General features: G+C 45.0%; 1 pseudogene; it reads right to left on the minus strand.

Annotated features, from left to right (window-relative positions):
* Positions 1-7,407: 7,407 nt before the first annotated feature.
* Positions 7,408-8,816, minus strand: LOC146763057 (uncharacterized; annotated as a pseudogene).
* Between the last annotated feature and the right edge of the window lie 3,776 nt (positions 8,817-12,592).

Consider the following 12,592-nt stretch of genomic DNA (forward strand, 5'->3'; position numbering starts at 1 on the left):
CCCAATTTCACATTCCTACTTTTTCTCATTCCATTGTCACCATTCCCGTGCCTATGGTGGTTAGTGTTTTTTCTTAAGATTTGGGAGGGTCCCTCATCCCCACTAGCTACCTCTCTGTCTCGCCTGTCAGCTTGGTTGCTACAAGCTACAGGGTAGGCCATCTTCTTGACAGCAGAGATATTCTTCAGGGGCAGGATTATTTCCTCTCTCCCACTTTGACCTCCGGGAGTTCCAATTTTTCTCATTTAATTGTGGGGTGTCGCACCTAAGTCCTTTGACCAGCCTGTGACACTTGACCTGGACTATGTCCGTAAGAAATGGACTTGAAAGCTCGTTGGAGTGGTAGCAATGGAATTCAGGGTTTATTCCCTTCACAAAAATTTCCCACCACTCGGGAGATTCCTTAGTCAATTCCCGAGTGGCGACCTTATAATTCAATATTTCAGAGGTCAACTTGCGTTGTTCTAGCCAGCAGCGCTGGCACAAACTTTTTGGAGCCCTCCCCTTTCTACAGTGAGCCCACCACAGCCCTTTACAAATTTTACAAGAAAAGCAAGCAAAAGGGTAACAATCACAATCTAACCAGCTACATTTTACTCTAATATCTTCATGCTCGGCATGGCCCTCCCCTTCCCAAAGTCTCTGCTCCTTTTTGAGTCGGATGGGCCGATAATAGGGCTGCTGAGCTGAGTCTTCTAAATGCTTATAGTATCCTGGGGGTTTTGTTTCTTCTATCAGTTGTGTTTGCAATCCCCAGTCATTCCCGACCCAAATGTCCCCGGAACTGGCAATGTCCATTAAGATTACTTGAGGGTTCTCTTTACTGTTAGCTTCAAATCTCCCGGCTTCTCATCAATCTTCCAGCTCGTCTCTCTGGAAGTTGCATGAAATCGAGTCGGGTCAACTGGCCCCTTTATTCTGCTAGCATGGGTCCATCCCTTTTCTGCCGTACGAACTGCGGAATCAGTGGTGATTAAAACCAGATACGGTCCGTCCCACCTTGGGGTGATTGAATCTTCCTTCCAGCTTCGGATGAGAACCCAGTCGCCGGGTTGTACCTGGTGTAATACAAGATCTAATGGTGGTCTTTGGGCCCACATCCCCTTTTCCCATAACTGTTTCTTGTATTTCATTAAAACAGTTAAATATTTGTTAGTACTTTGGTCAGTGATATTAGGATTAGATTGAACTTTCTCTAGGGAGTAGGGCATCCCATATAACATTTCAAATGGGGAAAGCCCTATGTCTGCTCGTGGTTGAGTCCGAATATTTAATAATGCTAGTGGCAGACATTTTATCCAAGATAACTTAGTTTCTAGTACCAATTTAGTGAGTTGTTTCTTAATTTCTCCATTCATTCTTTCCACCCTCCCGGAACTCTGGGGGTGCCAGGGAGTATGTTGTTCCCATTTTATGCCCAGGGCTTCTGCCAGCAGCTGTGTTATTTTTGAAGTGAAGTGGGGGCCTTTATCGGAGTCTATTGTTTCTGGGACCCCATACCTGGGTATTATTTCTTCTAGCAGGGCCTTTGTCACCGTTCGGGCTGTCTCCCTAGCGGTGGGGATTGCTTCCACATAATGTGTTAGATGATCTATTATAACTAAAAGATATTTTATCCTCCCCACTTTGGGAAGCTCTGTAAAGTCTACCTGTAAATTTGTAAAAGGCCTCTTTGCCACGGGTCTCCCTCCCAAGGGTGGCTTCCTTAAATTCTTCCTATTTACACGTAAACAGGTTGGGCAACCCTTAGTAATACTTTTTGTTAGATCATGGAGACCCACAGTCATGTAATGGGTGGCAAAGTAGTCTACCAGCCCTTGAGCGCCCCAGTGTGTTTTCTGGTGTAATTTATTAAGCATTTGTTGGGCTACGGCCCTAGGCAGAACCTCCCTCCCATCCGTTAGCAGCCACTTCCCCGATTCTTCTTTTATCCCCAATTTTGCAAGTTTCTCCCGCTCTTCTACAGTAAATACAAGTTTCTCCTGGGTGGTTAACCCAGGATTCTCTGGGGTATCTGTAGGATCCCTCCTGGCTCTCTCGCTCAAGGTCAGTGCCTCGATAGTTGCAGCCTTCTTCGCTTCATGGTCTGCCGCATTGTTACCCCTACTCCGGTAATCCATTCCCCGCTGATGCCCTTTTAAATGAACTACAGCTATCTTTGCAGGGCCTCTCAAGGCCTTCAGGAGGGCTACTATTAATCTCTGATGCACTAGGTTCTTTCCTTGTGAATTCACAAGGCCCCTTTCCTCCCATAATTTTCCAAATGTATGTACTACCCCGTACCCATATTTAGAGTCTGTATAAATGGTTCCCTCTTTTCCCTTTAATAATTCCAAGGCTCTTAGGATGGCGTATATTTCACAGGCTTGGGCTGACCATGTTTTGTCTAGGGCTCCGGACTCAATTACTTCTATGTCAGGTCCCCCTACTATGGCATACCCTGATTTTCTTTGGCCCTCTACTATTCTGGATGATCCATCTACAAACAGTTTTTCTCCAGTCTCTAACTCCTCCTCTTCCAAGTCAGGTCTAATTTTAGTTTGCTCCTCTATAGTGATCACACAGTCGTGAGTCAGTGGGTCAGTCTCTGGCTCTCCGAAGAGGAAGGAGGCTGGATTTTGCAATGAGGTGGTTTCTAAAGTGAAATTAGGGGTTTCTAATAGAATCCCCTCATACTTTAGGAGCCTGGCATCAGATATCCATTTGTCTGCTTTTTGTTGCATCACACTCCGTATGTTATGTGGAGTTAACACCTTCAGAGTGGCATTAAAGGTGATTTTCCTTGTTTCTTCTACTAACTCTGCACAACCTGCAATTATTTGTAAACAGCCCGGCCATCCCCTACTTACAGGGTCTAAAATTTTAGATAGATATGCAATAGGTTTCTTTTTCCCCACCCAGTCCTGGGTAAGTACTCCATAAGTTACCCCATCGGTAATATTGACAAATAAAAAGAAGGGCCTCTTTAAATCTGGGAGGCTTAGGACTGGAGCATGGACCAGAGTTTCTTTTAATTCTTGGAATTTAGATTTTTCCTCTTCTGTCCACTTAAGGTGCCCATCTTGGGTAAGATTTTGATACAGAAATCTTGCCTTCCCGCTATAGTTTTCAATCCACTGCCTACAATACCCTGTAAGTCGTAATATCTGACGAATTTGTCGTTTATTTTGCGGTAAAGGCAGGGATAGGATTGCTTGTACTCTATCTGGATCAATTCTCTTTTCTCCCTTTTTCAAATAATGTCCCAGGTATCTAACTTCCTCTTCTACAAATTGTAGTTTTGCTTTAGAAACTTTTAATCCTTTCAGTCCCAGGAAATTTAATAGTTTGATACTTTCTTTCCGGACTTTGTCTTCTTTACCTGCTATTAACAAATCATCCACATACTGAACTAGCTTTACCTCTGGGTCTGTTTTATAATCTTGCAAAATTTGTTCTAGGGCTTGCCCGAATAAATTGGGAGATTCTGTAAATCCTTGAGGTAATACTGCCCACCTGAGTTGCTGTCGCCTCCCCGTGTCAGGGTCCTCCCATTCAAAGGCAAAATAATCTCGACTGGATTCGTCCAGAGGGCAGGCCCAAAAAGCATCTTTCAGGTCTATGACACTATACCACTCGTTTTCAGGTCCCAATTTACTCAAAAGGGTATAGGGGTTTGCCACTACTGGGAACCGAGCTACGGTTCGCTTATTAATTTCCCTAAGGTCACGCACCAGCCGATAGGATCCGTCTGCCTTTTTAACTGGGAGTATGGGGGTGTTAAAAGGCGACATACATGGTTCCAATAATCCTTTATTTAGTAATCTTTCAATTTCGGGTTTCAATCCTTTCCTTCCCTCTAGTGAAATAGGGTACTGTTTTATTCTCACCGGGACCTCAGGGTTTCTGATCTTTACCGTGAATGGAGTCATATTTAATTTGCCTACGGTTCCCGGATTATACCATACTTCAGGATTTATTTTCTCTTCATCTTCCAATCGGAGAGGGCAAAGCCTGATTTTCAATTCCTTTTCTACCACTTTGATTTGAATTCCCAATTCAACAATTAAATCTCTCCCCAATAGGTTGTAATCTGTTTCAGGGACTAATAAGAAGTCACCCACCCCCATTTTAGTTTCTGATTCTACCATTACCTCTTTAATAATTTGTACTTCAAATGGTTCCCCTTTTGCCCCTACTACCATAGCTGTCTGTTTTGACAGGGTACAGCCTTGGGGCAGGAATTGAATGGTAGATCTTTCCGCCCCTGTATCGACCAAGAATTCTATTTCCTGGCTTTGGGGACCCACCTTTAATTTTATCAAGGGCTCTTTTTGATGTCTCCGGGTCCCCATAAAGTAGAGCCCCTGACCCCCCTAGTCGGCCTTGAATTCTTTCTCATCTCTAAGCCGCACTCTGCACTCTCTCTTGAAATGTCCCTTTTTGCCACAATAATAACAAGTCTTTTCTTCCGTTCCCCCCCCCCTTCTCTTTATTACCCACTTTGTCTCGAGTAAACTTCTTCTGTCCTGTCTCTATGCTCCTACTTTCCCTTACCGCAGCAACCATCATTTTAACTTGCCTCTTCTGACTCTCTTCCTCTCTCCGGACGTACACTTTCTGCGCCTCCTGCAGCAGCTCTGCCAAATCCCTATCCTGCCAATCGTCCATCTTTTGTATCTTCTTTCTAATATCGTCCCAAGACTTGGATACAAAATGCACTTTTAATATTGCCTGCCCCATTGGATCGTTTGGTTTTAATCCTGAATATAATTGGAAGTTCTTTCGCAGCCTCTCCAGCCACTCAGTGGGTGTTTCATCTTTCCTCTGTCTGTCATTGAATGCTTTATTGATATTTTGACCCCTGGGGACCGATTCCCGAATACCGTCAATTAATATGGTTCGGAAGTCCCGCATATTGGCTCTATGAGCCTGGTTTTGGTTATTCCAATTAGGATTTTGAAGAGGCCACTTAGTGTCAGCTGGGTGTTGAGCATGTGCCGGCTGGGCATCCCAGACCCGCATCCCAGCTGCCCTAATCATGTTCTTTTCTTCAACCGTAAATAGGATATTCAGTATGGACTGCAGTTCTTCCCAAGTGTATATATTGGGGCCCAAAAATTGATCCACTCTTTCTGCCACACCTAAAGGATCCTCTAATAAGTTTCCCATCTCCTTCTTGAAATCTCTCACATCTCCCGAGCTCAAGGGAACAGAAATGAATCCTATTCTTGGTTGTGGCCCCCCCATGGGCATTTCCCTCAGGGGAAACAGTTTGCCTTTTGCCCTGCTCCGGGTGACTGGGCCAGGCTGCTCAGAATCTGAGTCAGACTCATCATCCGATGAGGGGAGAGGGGGTGCTCGTGGTACAGGAGGAACATAAGGGGGTGGGGCTACTATCAGTTCCTCTGGTTGTCCCTTTCTTTTCCCCTTAGGTTTTTCGAAAAGTTTGAACACAAGCACATCTGGTCGACTCACCCAGATCTTAGCATAGTCACTCTCCTCCGGGTTAGGGGGTTGTTTAGTGCTCACCCAGATGTTTAGAGCTTGTCTAACCCATTCCTCTGAGGACCCGAATATGGGCCAGAATGCATTTTTGGAAACTTCCTTCCCTCCCCACACTTCTATACAGTAATGTATCATTTTTGCTTTATCCTTTCCCCTCGTTCCTGGGAAGTGTTCCCAATTGGTCAACATGAACCCCAGGGGACTGTCCTTAGGAACCAAAGGGAGTTTTACCTCCACTGGGGAGGGGGATTTACTCTTCCCCTGCCCCATTCCTCCGGAGTGCCTTCTAACACACACAAATAATCAAATAATCACAATCACTTCCCCTTGTTTGTGGCCCAGGCCCTCGCAGGCTTTGGGAACCGCACTACTGAGGGTCCGCGCTCACTTGGGGAGTCCGGCTGCCGGCTCCCCTCTCCATGCAACTCACACACTCGCCACACTCCGACCCCGCCCGAACGGAACCCTTATACTTACGCGTCCTGCTTCTTTGTCCGGACTTTGTGCACAAAATTTAAGGGGTACCTTGGGCCCGCTTCCCTTTCTTTGCTTTCCTCTCAAGGTTTTTGGGTTCGTCGGTCGGGATGAGGACAAGACCCCCAGTCTGAGTCCGCTCAAAAGAGTGGAGTTGTGGCGCCTCTCCCAGAGAGGGGTCCTCCAAATCCGCGATCCGAGTCACGGCACCAAATTGTTATGATTGAACACAAGAGGTCATCTTATCCGATTAACAGAATTTATTTAATTCATTTAATAGAGTATATGAGAGCAAAGCAAAGTAGCGCTGCGGCGACAGAGGGGAGCAACCGCTCCACCAAAACTGCCGCGCCTGTGATCCCCAGTTCGCTCTTTTTATCTTCTTCCTTAGTTCACTCGTTTCTTCTGTGCAGTCGCATTCTGTTGCTAGGTGGTCGTTTTCTGCCTCCTGGTGGTTGTGGGATGAAGGCTGGTTGTCTTCCTCACAGGTGTCCTTTGATCTGGGGATTCTCACAGCCTCAAGAATACGTGTTATCTTAGAAATGCGTGTTATCAGTTAAGCAATGCAAAGCCTATTGCCTACTACCACTGTAAAAGCTTAGGAATGCGTGTTATCAGCAATTCACAGCCTGTTGCCTATTACCGCTGTAAAAACAAACTTCCTTACATTATATCCTTGAAACAAATTACCATCTGCAGCTGCATCGAACAAAAAGGTCACCCTTCTCTTACAGTTATGTATGACAGCACCCGGCAAAAGTGAGATAGCTCTCCGAAATCTTGTGCCCTGAGCTGGAGTTTGTCCCACAATTTTATTCACAAAGGTGTTCCATATGCAATACATTACACAACTTTCTTATGCATATTCAACCCCTGGCCCCGCTTGTCTTCGCCTCTCATGCTAAATAGGTCCACGCCCTTCTGGGCATGCGTGGTTTGCTGTGGTGGTCTTTATGGGGATTTCTGGTGGTCTTTTGAGGCTGAAACCATAGTCTTCCTCTGCATTGAACTTTTGAACTCTTCTGCTCTGCGCATGCGCTTTTGGTCTTCTGCTCTGTTATCTGGATAAGTCCATCATCCTTGACAGAGGGGCCTCCTTATGTGAGTTCTTTGCATTCCTGGTCTTCTCTGGTATTTGTCTTTTTGCAAGAAGCTTTAAAGAATTTTTTTTTCCTATGTCCTTTGTGCCATGGCAGAGGTTTCTTAAAATTCAACACATGATTCTACAAACATGATACATTCATTTTTGATACATTCATTTTTGATACATTCATTTCGTTAGCTCAAGTGATCTCTGGAAAATCTCTTATTTCAGTCCCCCCTTTTCTTAAAACATAGTAAATTCTTTTACTAGATTTTACTGTTATGACTGTTTTCTTTCAGCAGGATTCCATGAGTTCTAGAGAGTGAAGTTAGAATGGCCATACGTTGCAACATATTCCAATTCTACAAGAGTGTTAAAATAGACACTATTAGACTTATAGTAACTAATATTAATAAAACAATAATGGGGTGATACAGAGTGTTCATGATCCCCGTTGCAGTCGGTGACCATCCAAATAGTGCATCCCACCAGTTATGACTTCTATCTTGTTTTATTCTTTGCAGGACTCTGTTTATTTCAGTTACATCATGATGGACTGTAACCAGAGTTCTCTGCCCATTCTTGTGAATCTCTTCTATAATTTTGATTAGATCTTGATGTTGTTTCATTAATTGTTTTACCATGGTTAAATTCATTCCAATAGGTGTGGGTGGTAATTCATTGTAGGTTGTGTAGTTTGATTTTATTAACTGGTGGGATACGACTGGTGCTGAGTATATAAAGTCACACCCAGTAATCTTGATGAAGTTGCAAATACAGAAATTGGAATGATTTTTACTAGATAAGGGGACTTTGTTTTTATCAATTTCTATAACATTACACACAGTTCTCAAACACACACAGCCATCGCCTATATATACTAGTATAGTTTGTTGGTTGGTGTCTGGGTGGGTTTCAAAGTGGCAAATGCCCTGATCAGTGTCAAGGCATACGTCTTGAGCACTAATCAGATTACTCTCACAGATGAATCCCTGCTGTTCTCGAGCAATGCAAGGCTCTAGGTTAATGGTTTGCCATTTCCCTTGGTTTTTCCAGGCCCATGCCCTGTGTTCTGAGGGGTATAGTACTGACTTTTCATGACTCAACCCTAGAGCAACAGTGGGGTGAATAGTGTGAACCATGGCATTACGAATAGTGAGCACAAAGGCAGTAGCAGTGTTAGTGGTGGGATCATATGTAAAATTTACCATGGTCCACCAAGACTGGAGGTCTCTCTCAAAGTCGGTAGCACTGTCCCAGACAACTTTTCATATTTCAGCTGGAAACACCCCTTCACTTCCTTCCCTTATGATTAAAGCAGCTGTTGACTGTATCCATAATTGCGCTTGTATACAGCTAAAGGCTAAAGATATGTTCTCTTGTGCTCCTTCTAATGCATCTACCAGTAAGCTATGGTCTTGATCTTCAAAGTCTCTCCATTTTGGCAGCACTTTTGAGACTTGCCACTGACTATTTCCTAGTGCTAATAGAGATGACTGTAAAGGCTGTTTTAATTTTGTCAGATCGCTAGTTGCTATAGCTAATTTATTCATTAATATTTCGGAGTCAATCCCATTCAAAACTCCCAACCCGGTCCTTAATATCCCAGTTAAATCCCTTCGCATTCTATCTCGGAGGTGTACTTGTTTTTGTAGCCACTTTGTCCATCCTTCGAAGGATGACCTTAGGAAAGGGGAGCAGGCTGGCTGAACTGTCGAGATATTAGCTTGCATTAACAGTTCAACACGTTTAAGGGACCATTCTGGGTTAAATAACAGTTTTTGTTGACCCGTATTCCTTATAACATATGGCCCGATTTCATAAACTCTGGGTTCAAGACTGAATGGAATATTTTGGGTTTGCGCTTGAGTGCTGGAGCAGGTTGTAGTAGGTTTGGCTATAGCACTTATTGTAAATTTGAAAGACAGCCCAATATTGTCATGGGCCCAGAGGCAAACCACATCAACGGTTTGTCTTAATTTGAATCTATACTAACAGTCTAATTTACTTGGATGATTGCAGATCTTCTGGTGCTTATTCACACTGATTTGGGTTACTTTATTGTGGGTAGTCCCGTTAATCATCCGACACCCTATTTCAATTACCTCTCCTATGGTCCCTTGAAGTGACCACAACTTCTGTTTTTGCCAGTCTTGTTGTGTATATATTTGGTTACTGTGCATGACCAGAGTTGTTAGATTTAAACCTTTTAAATCGGAAGACTTCCCCATGGATCCCGTGTATTGAGTAAAGCCTTGGGACCAAAGCCATTTAGCATTGTTCTGACTAGGTTTACCTTCTAATTGTTGGAATACAGCTATGATTGTAAACAACATTTCAGCAAGAGTCCCCACCCACCATGATACATTCATTTTGTCCGAGTAAATTTTAGTTTCAATTCACCATCACCCGGTGTTATCTTCTAAGTGTCTTCCGGAGCTTTCTTAACCCGGCTGTGGTGAATCCACGTGTTTTGTTCTTTAATCTTGTTTGCAGTGAAGGTAGTAAGGAGTACTTGGTATGGTCCCTCCCACTGTGGTTCCAGGGCTTTCTCTGTAAGAGACTTAACATATACATAGTCTCCAGGTTTTACGTCATGTACCGGTGCATCCAGCCCCGCACCCCGAGTTCTGGCCACATATTTCTCAATTGCTCTAAGTTGTTTATTTAGAGCGATCATATAGGAGGTTAGTGATACGTCCTGGGCAGACGTTCCTTTCTGCACCCCATATGGTCTCCCATAAAGCAATTCAAAGGGACTCAGTTTTTCTTTGGTCCTGGGTTTGGTTTGAATCCGCAATAGTGCTAATGGGAGGGATTGAGGCCACGGTAAATTAGCCTCCTGTCCCAATCGTACAATTTGTTGTTTGATCAAATGATTCATTTTCTCTACTTAACCACTTGATTGTGGGTTATATGGGTGTCCTGGTTTGAAAGCAAAACCAGTGAGAGACTCCAAGTCAGAAATACAATTTATTGGGAAAAGGGGAAAAGGACAAAAATACATGCAATAATACAAAGGGAAAGGCTACTGACAAAGTCAGAATACAACCTGGCCAGCGTGCTGGTAGCAGTCCGAATTGGAGTAGCTGCAGTCCTCTTGGGATGGCAGATGTAGTTGCTGTGTCTTCTCAGAGAACCTGTGGAAAGGCTCCCCTCTGTGTAGAAATCTCCAGTTTTATCCAGGTGGGAATGCCTAGCTCCTCCCCTTGGGCAGAGCATCTCACAATGGGTCATTATGAGTCACAAGGTGTGTCCTTAATCACCTCCTCCTCCTGGATGGTGTTATCTCTCAGGCATTGATGGGGCCATTAACAACAGATAAGGAAAACTGCCCCAAGGTAACTCCTACTCAGATGGGAATTGGAAAACATTTTTTTTAAAACTTGGACATTATCCACCCCTTTTTCCTATTTCCATCTTCTTCATGATGAAACCTTACACATAGTTCTCACTTAAGACTAAGTTTCCCTGTGGTACACAACGGGTTTGCTTATCCTTCTGCATTACCCACCAAGTATAACTGGGTCCTTGAGCAAAAACAATCCCACGGATGGGTTTGTCTTTGCCTGGGGTGGGATTAATCCAAACAGTCTTTCCTAAAATACCTTTCATATGTACCACAGGGACTTTATCTCCATCCACTGTCTGCAAGGGTTCAGACTGGGCAGGACCAGCTCGATTGATGGACCCTCGGGTGTTGACTATCCAGGTAGCTTTTGCCAAGTTCAGTTCCCAATTCCTGAAAGTTCCCCCACCAAGTGCCTTTAGGGTGGTCTTAAGCAGTCCATTACATCGTTCAACTTTCCTGGCAGCTGGAGCATGATATGGGATATGATATATCCACTCAATCCCATGTTCTCTGGCCCAGGTGTTGATGAGGCCATTCTTGAAATGGGTGCCGTTGTCAGACTCAATTCTCTCAGGGGTGCCGTGTCTCCACAAGACTTGTTTTTCTAGGCCTAAGATGGTGTTCCGGGCAGTGGCATGAGGCACAGGGTAGGTTTCCAGCCATCCTGTGGTTGCTTCCACCATGGTCAGTACATAGTGCTTGCCTTGTCGGGTCTGGGGAAGCGTGATGTAGTCAATTTGCCAAGCTTCCCCATACCTGTATTTTAACCATCGCCCACCGTACCACAGAGGCTTCATCCGTTTGGCCTGTTTGATTGCAGCGCAGGTCTCGCAGTCGTGCATGACCTGTGAGATGCTGTCCATAGTAAGATCTACCCCTCGGTCTCGTGCCCATTGGTATGTTGCGTCTCTCCCCTGATGACCAGAAGCGTCATGGGCCCAACGAGCTAGGAATAGTTCTCCTTTATGCTGCCAATCTAGGTCTACTTGTGATATTTTCACTTTGGCAGCTCGGTCTACCCGTTCATTGTTGTGATGCTCCTCAGTAGCCCGACTCTTGGGTATGTGTGCATCCACGTGTCGAATCTTCACGGTCAGCTTCTCTACTTGGGAGGCAATGTCCTGCCAGATCTCGGCGGCCCAGATGGGTTTCCCTCTGCGCTGCCAGTTAGCCTTTTTCCAGCGACTTAGCCATCCCCAGAGAGCATTAGCTACCATCCATGAGTCGGTGTAGAGATAGAGCCTCGACCACTTCTCTCGCTCAGCAATATCTAAATCTAGCTGGACAGCTTTAAGCTCTGCAAGCTGACTTGATCCACTTTGTCCCTCAGTAGCTTGTGCCACTTGTCGTGTGGGGCTCTACACTGCAGCTTTCCATTTCTGGCTAGTGCCTATGATTCAGCAGGAACTATCCGTAAAAAGGGCATATTGTCTTTCAGTTTCTGGTAGCTCATTATATGGTGGGGCCTCCTCAGCACGTGCCACTTGCTCCTCTTCTTTAGAAGACAATCTAAAAGTCTCCCCCTCAGGCCAGTTTGTTATAATTTCCAGAATCCCAGGGCGATTCGGATTTCCAATACGGGCACGCTGAGTGATGAGGGCAATCCATTTACTCCATGTGGCATCAGTGGCATGATGTGTAGAAGGAACCTTTTCTTTAAACATCCACCCCAGCACCGGTAGTCGGGGTGCCAGAAGCAGCTGTGTTTCAGTGCCAATTACTTCTGAGGCAGCTTGAACTCCTTCATAGGCAGCCAAGATTTCCTTCTCTGTGGGAGTGTAGTTTGCTTCAGATCCTTTGTAGCTCCGGCTCCAAAATCCCAGTGGTCGACCCCGAGTCTCCCTAGGCACTTTCTGCCAAAGGCTCCAGGACAAACCATGGTTCCCAGCTGCAGAGTAGAGTACGTTCTTGACCTCTGGTCCTGTCCTAACTCAGCCAAGGGCTACAGCATGAGCGATCTCCTGCTTGATCTGAGTGAAGGCTTGTTGCTGCTCAGGGCCCCAGTGGAAATCATTCTTTTTTCGGGTGACCAGGTAGAGAGGGCTCACAATCTGGCTGTACTCGGGAATGTGCATCCTCCAAAAGCCTATGGCACCTCGAAAGCTTGTGTCTCCTTCTTGTTGGTAGGTGGAGACATAGCGGTGATCTTGTCGATTATTTCTGTCGGGATCTGACGATGTCCATCATGCCACTTG

This window comes from Lonchura striata, chromosome W (genome assembly GCF_050655825.1).
Source record: "Lonchura striata isolate lonStrDom1 chromosome W, ASM5065582v1, whole genome shotgun sequence".
Taxonomy (NCBI): Eukaryota; Metazoa; Chordata; class Aves; order Passeriformes; family Estrildidae; genus Lonchura; species Lonchura striata.